The sequence below is a fragment of the Pseudorasbora parva genome, chromosome 7 (assembly GCF_024679245.1).
Source record: "Pseudorasbora parva isolate DD20220531a chromosome 7, ASM2467924v1, whole genome shotgun sequence".
In the NCBI taxonomy this organism is placed as follows: Eukaryota; Metazoa; Chordata; class Actinopteri; order Cypriniformes; family Gobionidae; genus Pseudorasbora; species Pseudorasbora parva.
In genome coordinates, this window is record NC_090178.1 from 20,275,648 (window position 1) to 20,294,946 (window position 19,299).

At 38.6% G+C, this 19,299-nt stretch overlaps 1 protein-coding gene across 4 annotated transcripts in view; it reads right to left on the bottom strand.

Annotated features, from left to right (window-relative positions):
* The window catches only part of sema6cb (semaphorin 6Cb), a 163,434-nt gene that overhangs the window by 95,674 nt on the left and 48,461 nt on the right, over positions 1 to 19,299 (bottom strand). The window contains exon 1 of one of the 4 annotated variants that reach the window (XM_067448499.1): positions 16,397 to 16,415. The exons of the other annotated variants lie outside the window; for them this stretch is intronic. The gene's annotated coding sequence lies outside the window, so the exon portion shown is untranslated. Of the gene's footprint in view, positions 1 to 16,396; positions 16,416 to 19,299 lie in introns of those variants that run through there. 4 annotated transcript variants of the gene reach the window in all.

The window sequence follows — 19,299 nt, forward strand, 5'->3', positions numbered from 1 at the left end:
GCTGTAACTGTTGTATTGTTAACCAAGCGTTAACTGTTACCCCATGCTCCGTCAACCCCAGCGTTATTAAACATGAACTCTCGCCTCAGTCTCAGTCGGAAGAATTCTGTCTCTCATTATCCACTCAAACCTTATCAGAATATAAATAAAGAAACTGAGCTCTAAAAATGGAGTTTAAAGATATGGAGAAGCCTCTGTTCTTGAAATCAAAGGATAGCTTTCTAACAAACCGTGACTGGAAAACAAATGAAAGCTAAAACAAAGAAACATCAGATATGATGGAACGATGAAATGGTATCTGATTTTCCCTATTAGTAACAGATTTATAATGCGTTTGCAGACAAACATCAGCAATATTATTACAAATAACTAGTTTCTATTTTAATATATTTTCTGTGATGGCAAAGCCGAATTTTTAGTATCATTACTCCAGATTTCAGTGTCACATGATCCTTCAGAAATCCTTCTAATAAGCTGATTTAGTGCACAAGAAACATTTTCCATGATCAATGATGAAAACTGTATTTTTTTTGAGGAAACCATGATGCAAGTTCTGTTTTTTAAGGTTTCAGGTGAATAGAAAGTTCGATACTTAAAAGAATGAAATTTATTTTAAAAAGAAAACGTCTTTAAATGTCTTTACAGTAATTTCTGCTCATTTCAATGTGACCTTACTGAAAAAAATTATCTTTACAATAAAAAATATTACTGAGCCTAAACTTTTGAATGGTAGTGTAGTCATAGTTAGAATAAAACCGCTAAAATAAAAATAAAAATAAAAAATCCTAGTATCAAAGGCTGTATGTTGAATCAAACTCTAGCTAGTAGATCTACTATTTTGGTTCTGTGTTGGTTTTCCCCCTTTGATATCTAATATTTGCATCTAGAAGCAAAACCAGTTGAGAACCGCTGATCTAAACAATATTAAGTCAAATAACTCATGTTGTCGATGTTGTGAACAGATCCCTTGTGCATCTGAATGTGTGGGTGAGAAAGAGAGCGAGCGAGAGAGATGAAGGATGAAGGGGTATAGAGCTTATACAGGGTCAGTTCTTCCTCCTCCTGATACCGTGGGAACGGATAGACGGGTTAAAGACACAAACAGTTCACTGTATCTCTCCCTATGCTCTGTTCCAAAACCTAGCTGCCTAAAGAGGGATCATTTTAAGGCATCATAGACATGCTCCTGACGCCGTTCCAAAAGCTAGGCATCTTAAACATGCCTCGCAAGAGCCCCTATTTTAACTAGGATCAGAACAGAATACGTTATGATGAACCCAATCAGAAAAAAAAGTGAAGATGGCGAACAAGGCGAGAGAAATGTTGACACTTTAAATGAAAGTATAATAAGTAATTTGTTCTACTGTGAATTATAAGAGTTAACTTAGCAACATGCTAGTTTTAAATAAAAACAGTGATTTGTTCATTGTTTAATCTGCGTTTAAAATTATTAGTTAGCTTAGCAACACGCTAATGTCAAACTCCATTGGAATCTATTGTGGCTATGTTTTTCCTAGTTGTCTAAAGCAGAATTTGTTAAATGCAACAATCTGTAGATCACTCAATTCACAATACAAGTAGCATCAAAACAATGCCACCCACAAAGCTTTCATTCCTACAACCAAAAACGTCCTTTCACTCAGTTTCCTTCCCTGCTGCACCTGCGGCCCCTTTCCCTCTCTCGTTCTCCCGCCACCTTTCCTTTCACTTCTTTCTTCTAATCTTTTCATCTTTGTCTTGCCACTCTTGCTTACAGTGACCCTGACATGTCCTTTTCCCAGAGTCCACAGGAGTCCTGCTGTTTCACTCCTGTCAGGTGACAAGTGGCCTTTTAGCTGCGTCGCAGACCACCTATTTCACCTTCTCTCTAGGTTCTCTCAGCTACAAGATGTCTAATACTGTATACTTACTTTAAAGGGAAAATATTACGAAAAAACAGCTCTTATGAAACACAGCTATAGAGATATACTATAGCACTGAATTCATAACACAAACCCAACCAAAACTACAGTAGTGATGTTAAAGCATGAGAACATGATATAGAGCTATAGAATTTACCAAACAATGAACCGAAAAAAAAAGTCTATAATATTGTTCAACAACTGATGATATACTATATTATGAATCACTAGTGATTTCACAAGAGATCAGCCAATCATGACACAGATCATTTGCATATCATTAAATTCCAAAGCAGCATTAAAAACAGCTCATTTACCTACATGTATCACGTAGTCGAACATGGTGGAAAATGAGCATGAAAAACGAATTACTAAGAAATCTTGACATATAAAATATTAAATTATGAATGAAAAGGAACTACCAAAGTGAAGAACATGCTCTTTAAACTCTCATTTCATGTTTTCAAGAAAAAGCAAGGACATTTTGTCTGGCTATCACCAGACCAAGCTCAATTTAAGATTGAACATTGGTCTGGGGAGTCTGCTAGGCATTTTCTACTGCACAAGAGGCGTGATCAACGAGCAGAATTCAAATGATTTGCTATTGGATAGTCCTTCAACCCATCAGACCACTAGAGGCGTGAGAAAAGAGCATAATTTAAATGACTCTGTATGCAATTGGATAGACCTTCAACCAATCAGACCAGAAGAGGCGTGATCAACGGGAAACGACCCATCACTTCTCTACTTGTCATTGTGTTAAACCCACCAATAGTGTGCCGGGTGGATAAGCCAGTCAGAGATTGGTTCCTGTGTAAAAGTGTAACAGAAGCAGTAGAAATAAATGTACAGGTTTCCATCCTGAGCTGCAGGGCGAAATCAAATCGCCGGCAGATCAGGCTGGGTTTACCCAGTTTCACTAACATTATCATTGACCCAACAAAATCATTGCTCCCTAAAGTTCCCCACATTTCTTACTAGAAGCTGAGTCTGCACTATGTTCAATGTAGCACCAACAAGAACTATATAGTAATACACACAGAAAAGTATTTGGTAGTTCAAAGGCAGTGGTCACAAAATGTAACAATTTCTGTCTGAAATAAAAGGCACCAGAGCCAGTGGCCAGCGCTAAAGCCAGGCTTGAGAGCAATATAAATGGCATCTCTGGACATTAATCAACCTGAAAGCCACAAGCAGCATAAAAATTGACAATCTGGCAACCACCTGCACGTCTTTATTAAATACCACATCACTCAGGGCCTGCAAACACCCCTATACTGGCAATGAGGGCTGAGGTAAAAAGAAATCGAGAAACCGAAAGAGAACGATATAGGATGCAAGGTGAAAAAGAAAGTAAGGTGAATGATGGAATAAGAGATGATGAATGTTTAAACTATGTTTTATGGACAGAGCAGGGGGTGATGTATGCGTCTGTCAGCATGACAGCTAAATCGAACTATGACATGTCACCACCACTATCCAAGAGAGGCAGGGGAAAATGTGCCTATTTAAAGTTTCCCTGAAATTAAAAAAAAAAAATTATAGGTGACATCAACTCAAGTACAGCACAATATTTAAAAGGAAATGCTAGTGATGTCATACACTGTCGATAAGGAAGAGTGTTTCTACTGCGAAGAGCAGCAGGGAACGAAAAACACAACGACACGCCACAGAGGAAACTGAGGCAGAAGGCTTTTGCTCATTCAGGTGAAGCTTTTCTGTCAGCAAGAAAAACTGCCTGCCCAAGTCATTAATTCAAGCAACTGGTAATTTCCTTCTGGACAACAACACTTCCTCTGCAGGAAAGTACAAAAAGGAAGGTACAGTACCTGGAAGTGAAAATGTACATCTATTACTCAAGACTCTGGAGTGTCCACATGACCCCAAAATGATTTGGTGCAGGATTGAAAGGGGACAAATTATGGAAAACAGTACAGTAGATATACTCCAATGTTCACAACACAAAAGTACCTCTTCAATCCAAGCAGACCACTTATGGAAAGCAGGGATCTGGACTGCGACTAAAATGGTTGTAAATGCGACAAAAAAGGTGACACTAATAAAACTGAGAGAAAATATGGTAAAGCTTTATGGCAGATCACTTGCGGTTTCATCTGACATTACCTTAGAGTATGTGTCAATGTTTTATACACGAAAAACAGCACAAGTTGAGTACAAATAATATATCATTATAAATATTTATAAATCAAATGGCCCTCTTATAAACTTGTTATTTTTAATCAGTCCATCAAAAGGATACAAAACACATTTCCCAGCCGGTTCTAAAATTTTAATTGGTCATGTCAATCATAGTACCTATCTTAGTATAGTGTTGATAGAACGTCCTGATAGATAGCATTACTGTTTGTCCAGTGTAGATCCATCAATGATATTTTTGAACTAAATCCATTAGGTGTGTACTTTTTTGACTGGTGACTTAAGTGATTGGGTTGACCAATTAAATCAGCTGAGGGGCGGGGTTTGTGCTTAAAAGGGATAGTTCACCCAAAAATGAAATTAAGATTTACTCACGCTCAAGCCATATATATGGCATATTTCAGACGAATACATAGTTATATTTTTAAAAAAATGACCTGGCAGTTCAAAATGCTTACACTACATCCACATCGGAAAGCTAATACAGGCTAATACTCACTTCAGAAGACCTTTATTAAGACCCCCCCAGAATCATGTGGATAACTTTTATAAATGGATGAATACACTTTTTTGGGCTTCAGATTTTGCTCCGTCATTAACTGCTATTTTAATGCTTGGAAGAGCCAGGACATATTTTAACATAACTCTGATTGAATTTGTCTGAAAGAAGAATGACATGTACACCTAGGATGGCTTGAGGGTGATTAAACTCACTCTGTCAGTAAATCGTTCAAAGACGATATGGAGTTCACAACTGGCGTCAGTAATTTTTCAGTTTTTCCATTTTTAAAGAATCAGAATCCATTAATGCGGCGTATACTTTCGGTTTGTGAGACTTACATCAGTCCAGTTACTGACTGGTTGGTCATATGACATGTTAAAAACTATTCTTCATTCATAATATTTAACATTATATGTAATAGTATAGTACACTGCACAGCTTGACAAAAGCTGAACTAGACTGTACACATCTGGCTTTGATCAGCGAGGATGTGACATCTAAAAACACAGCAGCACATACGCAGGGGGACGAATAGAGAAACAGAAATATTTAAACTTGGATTTTCACTCATCTTCAAAATTATGAATTCAATTGTTGTGCTTTGCAGAATAGAAAGGTCCCAAAACTAAAACCCAATGGATTTGTTGCAAAATCATCAGATGCCTTTCTATGTTTTTGCATGTATTAGCCTCAGAGAAGACAAAAAAAAAAAAAGTAGGAGTCTTTCTAATGAGAGCGAATCTAAAATCGTAAAACCTTATCCCAGTGTGTGAGAGAAACATCTTTAAGCCATTCCACGAAAAGAGCAAAGGTTTCTTTCCCATCTAATCTGTGACATCTACAAACTCCACAGGTAATCCAGGATTAGGAGTCCAACGTTGGACACCTATAAAACAAGGACAGAGACTTCAGCACTCCCCCGTCCTGCTACCTCTGGTTCCCATGTCAATAAACTTTAAAAGATTTAATCTGGAACACATTTTCTGAACATCCACACCTTTAACCATTACATATTGTTGGACAGACTCTTGCAACATGACATGAAAATGTCTTGAGGTAATGTTCTGCAAGCCAAGGTATAAAATAAAAAGCAGTGGGAGCTCTCTTTATTAGACTGCAGGACGCAAGAGATTGCCGCGTGCTACTTGACTGCAAAATATGAATGAACTTACAGCAAACTTTGCCGCTTTTGTGAGAAATCAGGTTAATCTTCAATGGATTTGCAAGAATACAAAAGAACAACTCTGTTTCATTCCCTTTCACTCTCTAAACATCAGAACTAAAGGCTTCAGATTCAGAATCCTCTACTTTGCTCAGGGTCTTGAGGCTTTTTCTGCTATCAGCAAAAGCAGAAACAAAGTGCACAGTGGCACCAAAAAACAACTTTTTCTGAACATTTAAATCGCACAAATGTATAGGAAATACTTAATTAAATCAATTGCCATTTTCTTTTCGTTAGAGCAGTTTCTAGAACGAAATTCTCATTCTGAGGATATGTTTTCTCTGACTTTCAATGTGATTGGTTAGTGTATGATTTCTGTATTAATTTCATGCCGTTCTCAGGACCAATTTTATAAATGCTGTGAATGGTGAAATTTGCCATTACAACACAGTTTACAGACATTGCCTTTAAACCTAAAACAATACAATGCATGCCAAATTCAAAATACATTGAAAACACAAAAAATCCTCCATTGGGACAATAGAGTACATTGGGTCATCTTTTTACAGACTTTTCTTAGAGTGAACATTATAATTTACAGTAAGATGATCATTTGTAGATGATCATAGTGACAAAATTTGACAAATTATTCTGTGTGTACATGTCACAATAAGGTTTCATTAGTTAACAGTTAACGTATTAATACACATGAATTTACCATGAGCAATACATTTGTTCCTGTATTTGTTAATCTTTGTTAAGGTTAGTTAATAAAATACATCTGTTCATTGTTTGTTAATGATAGTTCACAGTGCATTAGCTAATGTTAACAAATACAACTTTTGATTTTAATAATGTATTAGTAAATGTGGAAATGAACATTAAAAAGATGAATAAATGCAGTTATTCATTCATGTTAACTAATGAAACCTTATTGTAAAGTGCTACCATTAACTTTTAGTCAGTGTTAGATGACGACACATCTCTAAATGTAATAACAGGAAAATAAGCTGCTTGAGATCATATTTATTGGTAACTTCGATATACATATTTCTGGTTCAGTGCCAATACAGTGGTTCTAAGTGACAGGCTAGGATACATAAAACAAATGACATTCATACATTATGTGTCCATTTTTTGGGCCACTGTTCTAGGACAAAGATCCTGCTGTGCTGGGTCTAGAATAGATGTGGGTTAAATTAGCTGCTTTGCTTTGCAGAATGTGGTGCTTATTGACCAGAGAGCTCCTAGGGATTTCAACGTCCTGCTGCTGGATTTTAGATTAGCTCAGGTATTTTTCACCCGCTTTGACAACAGCTGAGTAGATTTACTGTGAAAATCTTTCACTGAAAACAGCTGCTTATAGAAAAAATGGTTTTAGTTCAAAAAGGATATTCCAGGATTAGCTACCTCTCCATCCGCATGCAGGCCTCAGCAGAATGACCTTTCACCCAGAAAAACAAATACTTCGCGCACAAGAACCGAGCGGTTCACAAATTCTTTTTCTAAATCAAATCAACTTTAAATTGAACACTTGGCAGCAAAGAAAGAGTCAAAATATGGGTCAGAGAGCTGTATGAATGTGGACTGTTGGAAAGAAAAAGCAGAATGTGGTCAGCTTCTCACGGCTTTGCCGTTTTCTTCGATTGCAAAACGTGTGGTGGTAGTCATCCAATAAACTCTGAGAAATGAGAAAGCAATGAGCAAATGCCACCAAAAATCCACTAAAACGGATCAATAAAGAGAGAGATGAAGAGGGATAGGTTCAGCTCCTTTCGTGTAACACTCCCTATCAAAAGAAAATATCATTTTGGATCTTCGTCTTGGTCTTTAAGAGCCATCATTTCTTCATTAGGTCAGTTATGATAAGCCTCTTAAAAAAAAAAAAAAAAACTACTTCTACTCAGAGAAATAGGAATCTTAAATAGTTGTATTGCATCCAAAGCGTTGCAGTAGGGCATGAGAGGAGCTCTTTTATAAGATGGGCTATGTAAACAAGAAATGAATGGCACTCATTGGCAGCTAAGTCTGAGTAAGTGATGAGTGAAACGAGAAGTTTTGCTTCTCTCCATCTGTAGCATATGAAGAAAAACACATCTTCGTGCCAACAGATTTGTACACACAAATGCAGTACGGTGGAGCTAAATTTGCATGCGTAAACACGCAAGGCGCTGTCAACCTTATTAGATTAGACGCTGTCTAATCTCATAAATCCAGTCCTGGAACAGAACGTCCTGAAAATTCAGCAAATTGAGAGATTTGATCGCGTTTGTGAAGAGATGTTTATATATATAAATTATCGTTGACTGTTTTTGAGACTTTACTGTAAGTTTGCTGGGCTTGCTATGCTTAAGGTCTAATGGGGACAGACACAACAAGATGACACTTCCTTTTCTGTTTATATAGCTAATAGTAAGTGTCAGACTAACAAAAACTTTAATCTGAACTTTAAACTCTAATCTGGTCCTTACCAAACAATCTAGTGCCCCACTCTGTAAAAAATTAAGAGACCACTTAACATTGATTTCTCAAAGTTAAGTGGTCTCTTAATTTTTTTACAGACCTGTATGATAGATTTATATTTCTGACACTCCATAAAGCATGCTTTCCGTTTCTGATTCTGAATATATGTACAGTAAATTAAGCTCACGACTGAAAACTAGCAGAAATAAAATATATATTTTTAAGCAATATAAGTTTCAGTTAACCCTGGTTAGCAGTAGGTTCTAGCTATGCAACACTTTGTAATGCTAAACAGCTCAGTACTTTATACATTTTTAAAATAAACACACTTGAAAATATAATCAAAGTTTCATGACATTCCTAACCAATTTAATATGCATACCAATAATGTTTGTTAATGAGTGATTATTGAAAGTGATTCTAAAGTGTTAGTTCCGAATAGTTCCTCTGTTATTCACAATCGCAGTCAATCGCACATCTTCTCAGTCAACAAGCCTGCCAAACAATTGTTAATCCAAATTAAATTACACTGCCATCATCAACTGAACATGGTCAGAGACCCACCCAGCCAACATTTACCACGGTTTCACCTTCAAAACAATTTCTTCTGTTCAGACGAGTGACCATCTCATACCATTTTAAACATTTTCCATCTACAGTCTGAGCATTGACTGCACAGCATCTGCAAGCTGGTTTAAGGGCACGTCGAAAGTGTAATTCACTGAGTCTGAAGGTTTCATAAGCTGGAAGAAGAGGAGCCATATCCCAGCCTTCCATTCGGCAGTGGATACGCTTCAGCAGCTCTCTTTACCCGAGCTGACAGCGATGCTTGGTCAGTGTTATCTGACAGAAACATTCTCAGCTGATTCAGGCAGTGATTACTGAGTTAAAGGCTGGCAGTTTTGGAACGCCCTGACGGACGGACAGGTTGGGAGAGATTTTTACCGTTTGCTAAACATGGCAGTCTGAGTCATCAGCGAGAAAAACAACAGAGGGAACGCCGGCCTTCATTAATGCAATTATGTTCAAGGCCGCAGGGATATTTGTGCATAAATCATTATTGTGCAGGATTGCGTGTGTACGTTTCATTAATGCCGAAAAGCTGTGAGAGAGTTTCCGCTGAATAGTTGTTTACGTTCCGTACAGGCCGGTGTGCTGGGACCAAGAGGTAATTAGGTAACCATAGTAACCGAGCTTATGGGTTCGAATCGTGCACGATTGTGCTGTGTGGACACTTTTAGAGCAGGTGGACAGCCTGCCATGAGTGTAAGTTGGCTCGCTGGGAGTGTGTTATTGGCTAAGTGCGAGTGTGTGTGTGTGTGTGGTGACAGTAGTCGCTCTGTTCCGCCGATTCACGGTGGGAAGCCAGGAGCTCGTCGACAACAGCTTATCTGCCAAAACAGCTGGAGCCCTCGGCACCTCCCACAGAGAGGACATACGCGCAAATGTGCGTGAGCATCTCCCACCTGAAGGAGGACAGTCACTTACTCTGTCTACAGACAGAGAAAGACAAACATAACTCGCACGCACAAAACACACACACCCCTTATGTCTCAAAATCTACCCAAACCTGCTTTTAAACCATAGTTTGTCCAACCTTGCCACACCTAGTCTCACACCCACAGTACACATCAGAATAGCTGGACACTTACAACAACTTATCTTTAGGGTTGCAGGTTCTTCAACTTACAAATTTTGTTTGTTTGAATAGAGCTATGCTATCACTTTAAATGGACTTATGATTTTTGCAGGCAGGAAAAAAAAACAACAACAAACATTTGTGTGATTTTTTTTATTATTTTTTATTATTATGATATAATAATAAATATATTTATTTATATATTATATATTTATTATTTACAATATGTAAATATTGCTATCCCATGAATAGACGAACCAATATTAAACTTCAGGACAATAAGTCATAATTCCTTTCAAGTTACAAAAAAACAAAAAAACAAAAAATAAATAAATAAATGGATGATATTTAAATACTATACTATTTTTATCTGATTTTTTTTAAAAAAAGCATCGTCACAAGTGAGCATTGCAACATTAGGCCTCACAATATACACTATATCATTGAATTCAGATGTTCCAATCCCTTCCATGGCTACAGGTGTATAGAATCAAACACCTAGGCATGCAGACTGCTTCCACAAGCATTTATGAAAGAATGGGTCGCTCTTTGGAGCTTAGTGAATTCAAGTGTGGTACTGTGGTAGATTGCCACCTGTGCAGTCCATTCGTGAAATTTCCTCACTACTAAATATTCCATGCTCAACTGTTAGTGGTATTATAACAAAGCAGTAGCAATTGGGAACAACAGGAACGGGCCACATAAAAATCACAGAAAAGGAGTCAGCTCATGCTGAGACACATAGTGCGCACAAAATCACTTTCTGCAGACTTAATAGCTACAGACCTTCAAACTTCATGTGGCCTACAGATTAGCTCAAGAACACTGAGTAGAGCGCTTCATGGTATGAGTTTCCATGGCTGAGCAGCTGCATTTAAGTCTTACATCAAGTGCAATGCAAAGCATGGGGCGCAGTGGTGTAATGCACACCGCAACTGGACTCTAGAGCAGTGGATCACACTTCTCTTTCTGGCAATACTATAGACTGTAGACCAGACTGAGTCTGGGTTTTGCGTTTGCAGGAAAATGGTACTTGCCTGACTGCATTGTTCCAAGTGTAAAGTTTGGTGGAGGAGGATTATGGTGTTTTATATATATATTTTTTAGAGGGGTTGGGCTTTGGCCCCCATCATTGCTTCATCATACCAATACATTTTGCACAATTTCATGCTCCCAACTTTGTGGGAACAGTTTGATGGCCTCTTCCTGTTCCAGCATGACTACCAGTGCACAAAGCAAGGTATAAAGACATGTATAAGCAAGTTTGGTGTGGAGGAACTTGACCTCCTGACCTCAACCCGACTGAACACCTTTGGGATGAATTAGAGCGGAGACTGTGAGCCAGGCCTTCTCGACAAACATCAGTGCCTGACCTCACAAATGCGCTTCTAGAAGAATGGTCAAAAATTCGCATAAACACACTCCTTAACCTTGTGGAAAGCCTTCCCAGAAGAGTTGAAGCTGTTATAGTTGCAAAGGGTGAACCAACTCCATATTACACCGTACGGATTATGGCACCACATATGGGATGTCATTAAATTTCATGTGCATGTAAAGGCAGGTGTCCAAAACCTTTGGCAATATAGTGTATATAATGTACAGTTTGAAAAAAATGGATAGTCATTTTGAGATAGTGTGTGTTAATAAATCATTAGTGCTTTAACTAGATTAATAAAGTGAGCAGTAGATGACGACAAAAATATGTAAAAAACAAAACAAAAAAACATTAATGTAATGTAAAAATCGAGGAACTAAACAACACTATTAAAACACAATATTGATTGAATAATTAAAAAAAAAAAATACTCCAAACCCTTTGTTTTTGTAACTTTGTATTTCCATCCAGCATTTTTATGCAAAATACCAAAATTTGCATAAAAAATATGTGGATGCAAACCCAGATACCTCGTATAGCAATGCCCTACAAAATACAACACAGAACATTGTAATAGTGTGGCAGTGATTTTTGCTTGATCAAATACATATATGGGTAAAATACCTAAAATTTCTCCAGACAGCATGCTAAATCTGGTTCAAATCACTGCTTTTAAATTAAAAGAGAAAGAGCTTTACTAGATTTTGCACTTCACACACTGGGTGGAAAAGAGGTGTGACAGATGAAGCACCGCTGTTAAAAGATAAACAAACCCATCAGGTGAATATTACAGAACCCCCTGTGGCCAAAACACAGACCCCCAGACAGCTTAACCCACATCGAGTGTGAGAGAAAGACTGTGTTTGTGTGCTTCTCTGCCTGCCATTGTAATGAAATTAGAGAGAGAAGTCCATGTCTGATTTATGGCTGTGTCAGGTCTGAAAGCACCTCTTTTACATAAAGGAGAGGCACTTCCAAAGCGCACGATTTATCATTCCCATCTCTCATCTCACCATCCATCCTTATTCACGCCAAGGCTCATCTCCAGCCTTCCTCTGAAAACTCTCTCTCTTTTTGCTCCTCGCAGTGAGGAGTTGAGCAAGAGGTGTTTAACCTTGCTGTTATTTACTGGCCCGCATAGACTGGCTTGGAGGAGGGAAGGGACAGATCGTATCCAGTGGGGCTTAACTGTAGATGCACATCACACTGGGCTACACGCATTGTATGCAGCTGCAACAAAAAGGAGGATTATGGGTTGCATATAAGGTTATAATGAATCGGCTCTGCCCTGGGCGGGTTAGCCTTTGTCATGTGGATGGAAAGGATCTGTGTGCACGTCTAACAGCAGGAAGTTTTATAAAAGATGTGTGAAGACTGAAGTTGGAACATTGAGTACAGCTGTGAGGCATCTTTTGTTGCTGAAAAGCCGCAGGGATGTTGGGCAGAGAATAGGCTAAAGATGTCAAAACAGACACATCAGGTGTGGATTCTGTGCCACCAAACACAACTTCACACTTTTACAAATTTGTATTTTTACAAAACACAATGTGTCAAAACTTTGAAAAAAAGTCTGATTCACTGAATGAATGACACTTATGTATGAATCAAAAAAACATAAAAGTGCAACCAGACTATTGTGAGCTGGATCGAAAGATCTTTGAAAGAGTCTGGTGCAGTTCAATTCCCAAACAAAAGACTCTTACTGTAAAAACCTATTGTTTTTAGTGAATCAAAAACATTCAGTACAATCAGTGTAGAGTAGTTCAATCGCAGAAGGAAGGACTCTTATTTGCTGGTTCTTTTTAGTGAATCAGAAACATACAGTGCAACCAGTGCAGTTCAATCACAGAACAGGAGTATTTAGTGAATCAAAGTCATCAAAAAGCTGTGTTAACAAAGTAAACAAAACTTTGTGAGAACTGTCTTAGGTTTGCACATTAATATCAAAATAATGTCATAGTTTGATTATGGCTATAAAAATCCACCAGCTGTACTAGCATGTTTGCAACAACAACCAGTACAAACTACGCCAGCATCAAAATTCGTACGGGTCTACGCATTGCATAAAAAAGCATTTCACTCATAATATACTCAGAAAAAAAAGCAAAGGACAGCAAATGAACACACCCTCAGAGATGTATGCAAACACGTTTATGCTGACCTGTAACATTAACCTTGATGAGTGATAGCATAAGGTGAGCTAACATGATCTCGACAGTTCTGAATATCTACATTTGTCATTTAGACAGTCGCATTCCAGAAAACAAGCGCACACACTAACGCTAGTGCCACAGCTTAAGCATGTGTTATGAGCTTTCTCAAGAAAAACAAGCGCATGCAACATGTCAAAGCGTGTTTCTATGGCAGCTTGGAGAAAGTACTGCAGGCTTCTCAGGCAAAAACAGCTCACAGAGAGCTTGTTTTACTAGTTATCTTTATTCGAATCACAGTAAACAAATAGCTGCACATAGCCAGGCATGCTAATGGCTCATCGCTTGACTAAATGGCAGCTACAGGGTTCTTTCTAGAAGAAGCTCTGACTTAGATTACCTTATTTAAAGCTCTTTATAGAGCCATGAGGTTTGGTTTAAGGTTTAATTCCATTATTTCCCAACAAACCCTTACCCTCCATTCATCAAGATACTAAACTGCTAATGGTTGGTCACCATTTAAAGCAATTACGACAAGTCCAGGTCTGGGAAACCGGCCCATGGAGTGGCTTTCAAGAGTGTCGGTAAAGGTGATGGAGTTTAGAGGAGGAGAGAGGGAAGGAGGGAGATGGAAAACGAGGGCAAATGGTTGAGGCGTCTATGTAATCGAATGTGCTAATTAACCTTAGCGCTTCCCAGGGAGAACAGGTGGAGGAAGAGAGGAATGGATGGATGCATCTAATGAATACTCCTACTCGCCCACTGATGTTTCCTGCGAGAGGCCCCCCTGAGGAGGTCTGTCGGGCTGGGCTGATGAGGACGATCGGCGGGGACGCGTCCATGGAGATGCAGAGACAGAAGGACTGATGTGAAATCAGGACGATCAATGAGTCCAGTCTGAAAGCAGTCGCTAAGAAAAGCAACTGGTGCAAACGGGCTTGTCAGTGAAGAGGAATTTGTGGCACAAAGAAGGAAATTAACGTCTTTTATCTTTGGAGCACTGAATACAAGACAGAGAGAAAAGGCAGGAGAGAGTCTTTGTTCCACCGCCAAACAGGTCACCATGTAACAGCACCTGCACGGAGTGAAGGACACTTCAAGGAACGAAGGTCTATTAGTGTGTGTGTGTGTGTAGGGCGCAAATCAAACTCCGAGGTGAGGGGTCCTCATCATGAGTCCCTGTCCCCGCTGTCATGTCCCCTACTGTCCCTCTGAGAACTGTCCTAGTTTCTGATAGTTATCTGTCACAGTGTCAAAGCTCCACTTTTTCTGGCACCAAAATTTACTCGGCTATTGTTCAGCTGAATGAAGAAAAAAAGCATTACATACCCACCTGTTTGTAAAGAGTTAGTGTGCCAAAAAATTAAAATTTGTCATTTACGTTGTTCCAAGGCTTTCGTTTTTCCAAAACAACATTGGCCGCCACTGACTTTCAATGGGAATATGTCTTAAAAATAAAAGGTGGTTGTGTCCAATTTTGTTTTGTAAAAAAAAAAAAGAGGAATAAAATGAGGGTATAAGAGGGACAGTTTTCATTTTTAGGTGCTATACTTTTAAGTGGAGAAAACGTTTCAGTCAGATATACAAAGTCACGATAGGAAAGGAAAGAAGATCACAATTTATGTCTAATGGTGACTTTAAATAACCAAATCACAAGTGATTCTACAACTCATTAGCTTCCAGATTAGCAGCAGTCGATCATTTTTGCTGCATGCATGTCACACAAAGATCCATTAACCCCAAGAACCTCACAGCGCAGAACAGACACCTGCAGACAGAACAACACAGCTGCTCAATTGCCCTGAGAAAATAGAAGCAAACGAGAAATACTGCACATTTAACAGACCCATTCCATTCACTGTAAAAAAATATTTAAAAAAAAAAAAGTTACCTGGTTGCCCTCAAATTGTTCATTGAAATATTTTTTTTTAGATAATACAATGATTTTTTTTTCTTTTTAAATCGACAACCTTTATTCAAATATTTTGTAAGCATATGGGGTAATTGTGTATGTATTATTTGTGTTGATGCAGTGAAACATGCCAAATTGTGCTATTTATCACATTTTTATGTGATTCAGATACAATAATATTTTGAGTTTCTATTTACTAAACCAATTTCCTTCATTGTATCAACTCAAATGTTTTAATTTCAATAAACTCAAAATTAAGGCAATGAGGTTACTTACTTTTTAAAATTAAACCAACATTTTTTTGCAGTGTACAATCTGGTCTTTAAAAAAGGCCTACACAGTAAAAAATATATATTTTTAAAAAAAGTTACCTGCATTCATTAAAAAAAAATTGTTTTGTTAATACAATGAACATTTTTTGAAAATGTACAACCTTTATTAAAATATTTTGTAAGAATATTGGGTAATTGGGTGTTTTATTTGCAAAACTCTAAATTTTAAGGCAACCAGGTTACTTACTTTTTTAAAGTTAAACCAACAATATTTTTTTACAGTGTAAATACTCTATAGCTCAGCATGCCATGGCAATGGCAAGACCATGGGTTAGATTACCAGGGAACGCACAAACTGGTAAGATGTATACCATGAATGCACTGTAAGACACTTTTGAATAAAAGTATCTGGCAAATACATAAACATAAATGCCAATGGAATACAGCATTTACTGTATCATTAAAAGGAAATTCTCCAAACATGTTCCATACCTGTCAGCCTAGTCTTAGGCAAAGCTGAGACTAAATTCTGAGTATAAAGCACAATTAAAGCGTCACAGAATATTAATTCTTTCTTTTTCCGACCAACATGAAAGTCTTACCCAAGTTAATGTTAAAGCTTTAGTTTCATTGAATTCAATAAAGCATGCTTTTAACAGTTAAGTGCACTTAATATATATAGATGCGGCACCATTTCCTTTAAAATATCCAGTGTGATGTCATCAAATTGTCTACAGATGGAAAGAAGTTCTGCTTTTTGTCCCCTCTCCTCAACTGGTCCTGCTCAAAGTAAACGGTTACCTCCATTGAGACCCCCTTCACTGTTTCAAGTCTGTCTCTCCTTCTGTTTCTTTCTCGGTTACCTGCAGCCTCTCTCTGGGTTCATCATCACTCTGTCTCCATAGCAACGGCTGCTAGGGCTGAACGGGCAGTTTCATGGTAGTCCAAACACAAGCGGGTACATGTGAGGGTAAGGCCGGACACATGCAGAGCACAAAGACACTAAAGAGCTCTCCATAACAGAGATAGCCCCGTCTCCTCGCGCCCTTTTTCTTTCTGCTTCCTCTCTGAACACTGCCAAAAGCGCAGAGATGGAGAGAGAACGAGCGAGAATGAAAGAGAGAGGGAGTCAAAGACAGAGCTGTCTCTGTGAGACTGAATGGGGTTGTAGGAGAGACTTCATGCTGCATATACCGCAGAATCAGAATGTTAATGCGGGCAGGCAGTGAAGAGAGAACATCCCCTCTGTCTAAATGCCATCTCCTGTAACAAGGTAACATGGGTAACATGCGCAGTGGATTCGGCCAGGTGATGGATACAGCCTTTTATTTATTTCTCTCTTCCCCCGCTCGCCTTCATGCAATTATTCCTTCTTACCCTCTTCAATCTCTCCATCCACCTCTCCATCTCTGCCAGCCCCCTCCGTCCCTCTCTCTCTCTCTCTCTCTCTCTCTCTCTCTCTCTCTCTCTCTCTACCAGTCCGCTCCCCTCCGTGTGATCTATGGCTTCATTTCCAGCAGGTCTTTCTGCCAGAATAAGATTACAATCTGTGCAATTGAGCAGAAACTCGATGGATTTGGTCCAAAAAAAGGAGTAAGAAAGGAGCGGACAAGAAAATGTCTGCCTTTCCCCTCGTCTCTTTTTCCTCAAAATCTGAAAATCAACACAAACCCAGAAATTAAAGCGGTTAAGGCATATGTATATAATTATGCCTTAAAGGTGGGGTAAGTTTATTCAAAACCATTTTAGAAAAAGGACTCGGGCCGAATGGAATAACAAACTTGTAGCCAATCATCAGGTAAGGGGCGTGTCTACTAATGATGGTGAGAAGAGCGCTCCCTCGCGCTCAGTGCACGTCATTATTTAAAGTCACACATGATGGACATTAGCCGAGAACTAGTCTAATATATGCTGACTTTTGGCTTACTATGCTCGTGTGTCGTGTTTGCTTGTTTGTCCATTTGCGATCGTATTGTCTCAGACAAGTAAGATACTATACTCCTAATATATGTTTTTTTCCTCTTTTCATGATCTAGATAACCCTTATCCGGTCATAATTGCAATATGTCGTTAGCTGGACTGTCGTGCTTGTGTACTATAGAGTTGTTCAAGAGAACAGTTTGTGTTTTTGTGATGGAAGGGATGACTTTTTCATCGACTATTCGACCTGGATTAGTAACACACAGATTCTGCTACAGTCGTTGCCTGGGTTACGTATGTGTGGGGCGGAGCGTTCAAAATAGGGGCGAGCCCCTTTTGGGGGCAGGGGCGTGTTTGTTTTGGTGATTTGAAATATCAACAACGGTTACCAGAAAGCACTTACCCCACCTTTAATTTTGTTTGTTTTTTAAACCAGCCATGAAACCGTTTTTGCAAAAACAGGCAGTAATGAAAACAAATTTGAGATACTCCAGTAAACATTCATAATTCTCTATTTAAATGTCGATGCCAAAGCTAAAACTAAAACCTGCCTGCAAAAGTAAAGTACTGTGAAAAGTTTTAGGCATTTTGTGTATAAATGCTTGCCTAGAAATCTAGACGCACCCTAGCAGCAGCAAATCTAATTTGCCGCGAATGTAGTCTAGCAACTCTCAATAGACTTCTGAGCTGGAAAAAACACCCTGGACAGGCCAATCATATCGTGTGTAGAGTCGGTGGGTGGGCTTAACATAACTTCAGCGTTGCGTGTTACTTGTAAACAAAGCTGCTGCTGAACGCCGCTCTTTCGAAACGGCTTTGGCTGCGACCCTGGAACACTTAAGAGATAAAGGGTTAGTTTACCCAAAAATGAATCTGATTCATGACCGTTTGAATCTTTATTTGAGGAACACGGAAGAGAAGACAATGCTGAATAAAGTCGTAGTTTTTGTTATTTTTGGACCAACATGCATTTTCGATACTTCAAGAGATTCTAATAAACCAACTGATGTCACATATGGACTACTTTTATGATGTTCTTTCTGGACATGGAAAGTCAAGTGTGCATAGACTGCATATGCTCTGATGCGACTAAAATCTAAAATATCTTAAACTGTGTGTGAAGATGAACGGAGGTCTTACGGGTGTGGAACTACATTAGGGTGAGTCATTATTGACATACATTTTATTTTTGGGTGAACTAACCCTTAAAGCTTTTCTTAAAGAAAAGAACAAAAAACGCACTTAAATCATTCTTAAGAAGGGAAGATGTGTTCTGAGTTTTGCCGACCGGATATGGCAAAGTTTTACGAAACTTTAATCTGTCAACTAACTCCGCTTCACATTGCTCTGGTTGGTTGCAGCGCCATCCAATCGTTTGCAGAGGGAGTTTGAAAGACAAATGTTTATCCCGCCCCTCGGACTGAGCCCTGTCAATGATGAGTTCCCAGATCCAACATCTTGATGTGGGTCTGGCTTGTCAAGCTATATATATGGTGTACATTGAGGATGCTCTGTTAACTCAGTCAAATCAATATTTGATGTCAGTGACCACCCTTTATGTTTAAAATAAACTTTTTTCCAGGTAAGCTTACACATAGTTTTTCAGGTAGATTTGCAGGAAGGTTTCTTCAAGCATCTTGGATATGTTTCCTCAGTTCTTCTGGATTCAGTTGGTCTCAGTTTTATCTGTTTCTTTGTGTAATCACAGACAGATTTGAGGGTGAGATCAGATATCCGTGTGGATCATACCGGCTGTTGTCAGACTCCTTGTGAATACAAAACTCTAATTAGATAATTACAATTAATGGCAAAAGGAACGTTTGGAAACTTAAACTGATATTTCCTA